Source organism: Gavialis gangeticus, unplaced genomic scaffold, assembly GCF_001723915.1.
Source record: "Gavialis gangeticus isolate Ggan-Ray unplaced genomic scaffold, GavGan_comp1, whole genome shotgun sequence".
Classification (NCBI taxonomy): domain Eukaryota; kingdom Metazoa; phylum Chordata; order Crocodylia; family Gavialidae; genus Gavialis; species Gavialis gangeticus.
The window spans coordinates 47,393,114-47,395,660 of record NW_017728995.1 but is presented as its reverse complement, the minus strand read 5'-3'; positions in this window follow the sequence as shown (position 1 = coordinate 47,395,660).

The following is a 2,547-nucleotide window of genomic DNA, read 5'->3' as shown; positions in this document are numbered from 1 at the left end:
CCCATTGCATTACGTTCTCAATGGTATCCTGCCTCCCACATTATTTCCCTTGGAACACAAATAGGCAAACAGCTAAAGAATTCCAAGAGCTACTAATGGCCTTTTTCAGTTCTGCAAAACTCAGAGAGACTGTATCAGTTGGCATTTTTTATTATTCCCATTTCAAGGAACAGCTGCTTTTCCCCTCAACTGGCAGCCCACCAAAAAAACAAAGCAGTCCAGTTAACGCAGAACTGTCAATAACCCATAGAAGCTGGGCCTGATAAAGTAATTGGGAGGGAATATCATTTTTATCAGGTCCTAGAAACTGTGAAAAATAATTAGGATTACTAATCAGGTAAATGCAGAGGGAATATCTCCAGAATAATTTATGCCAAATACATGGAACACTGACTCAAACCTATCATGTAGAACAGCATTTCTTGCGTAGGCATTCCTCATTATGACTGTGTCATGTTCAATGTGCGCTTTAGATGAGAATCTGTTTTCCTTTTGCTCCTGCTGAAGCTGGCTCTTTACATACCACAGTTCTGCTACAGGGAGATACAAAAGCTGGCCAGGTTCTCTAGAGAGTATTGTTTTCACAAAAGCTTTGATGAGGGAAGGAACAGCGCAAAAGCACAATGTTTGCTCTCCATAAAACTGACCTGAGGTCTCCCAGACATGGTGAGTTGTCAGGCATGGGGGGAGGGCAGGGGGTGTAAATTAGACTGGATCAGGGAATCTACCTTTGATGATTTCCAGCACCTGCAGCTTTCAGAGAAATATTTACATAGCTTTTAAAGGCAAAAGAATGGATAGCATATGCTGGGGAATAGTAGTCATAAAACTACAGTTTCATATAGCATACTACATACAGATGATACTGTGGGCAAACCTCAAAAGCTTTGGAGGCTCAGTTTACATTGGCTCCCAAAAGACCACTGGGGAAATCCTGGCTCCACTGAAATCAATAGGAGTTTTACCACTGACTTTGATGGCACCAGCTTCACCCCAAATATTTATATATAAATGTATCCAGATCTATTGTGATCTTCCCCTTCTCCACACAAACTTCTATACTCTGTTCCATAGAGTTCCCATTGTCTTTGGTCCTTCCTTCCTTCCGCCAAATATTTTTCTCACCCTTAATTCTATTCCCCTCTATTCTTTCTCCTACAGAAAAAATTCCTAACCTGAATCTGGTAACCTTTTTTTCCTAACTCTAACACTGACTTTCTGTCACAAACAACAGCTTATTTTGCCTACTTCTTCTTGCACCCATTTCTAAAACAAAGGGTGCTACTTGTACTCCATTGCAATATGCTTTGATAACTGTTGGATGAAAAAGAATCTCTAAATACCATTTCTGTAACATCCCCTAAAATACTATTTCTCTACAAACCCAGCCTCCCTTCTTCCTGGTTTGCAATAGCCATGCGATTCTTTGTTTATATCCTACCAAGTACTTCACAGGTTCTCAGCAAATCTATCCATTTCCAGTGGGGACAAGACTTACTCTATGATTAGATGAGATGAGAAATACCTCAGAATATGTTATGTGCCTATGAAGTCATCAGAGTGGAAGAGAGCATTCAGCCAACTGTAGCAAAAGCTTAACCTTATAAGACTTCAAATAGAATTTGTGTGGTATCAAAAATAGGGCTACAGCTAGGAGTCAGGAAAGGGAAAGCATTACTAAAGGTTCGGTTTGGCTCTGTATCTGAAGAGGACTTTTACTATTTTCCAGATTATCAAACTCCTGTAAAAGGAGAAAACTAAATTTCACAAGATGGGAGTTAGGTCATAACCAACTTTTTACATTCTGGTTCTGATCCATTGTGTAAAACATAAAAGGGTTTTATGCATCACGTGATTTCTTTCAAATTTCACTGGCTGGATGTTGTATGGTACGATGTTTTATGTACATTAGATTTTACAAGGGATCGTGGGTATAACTGTAAACTGCATCTGATTGGAGGGCTTGGTGGCAACATGGTAGGGCTACTCCTGGTGGGGTAGATCCTATAAAATGCCACACAGTTGCAACTTCCAGAGTAAGGCGAGTATAGGGCGCCTCAAAACCCTAGCACCCACTGCCTTGTGGTACTCCTTGTTGGAGAAAGGCTAAGAGACATCACCCTAACGGAAGCACACCCCAGCTGAGGTGTTAGGCAGTCAGCAGTAGCTCTAATCTGTTGTTCTCTGGCAGAAGCTACAACTGTTGAGACACTGAACATCTGAATTTGGTCTGGCCTTTGGACTCTGTCTCAATGGTCTAAAGGAGGGAGGGTAAGTCTAGGGCAGCCTCCCCCCTCCTCCATACTCTTGCTAGGTGTATGTGCTGAAAGTCTTGGTGTGATGGTTGCATAGATCTCTTGCATGTACACCATGATCCAGAGAATCAACAGTTGCCAAGAGGTAGGAGAAGCAGGTTTGAATTATTAGCTGGCTAGGTTGCCTGAGGTATTTTCTTGGTGCTGGTGGCTAGTTTCTTTTCATGCATTAATCTTTATTGGTAATATTAAATTACTGTATTTTCTTAGTGTGTATTGTGATTTAGCTTAT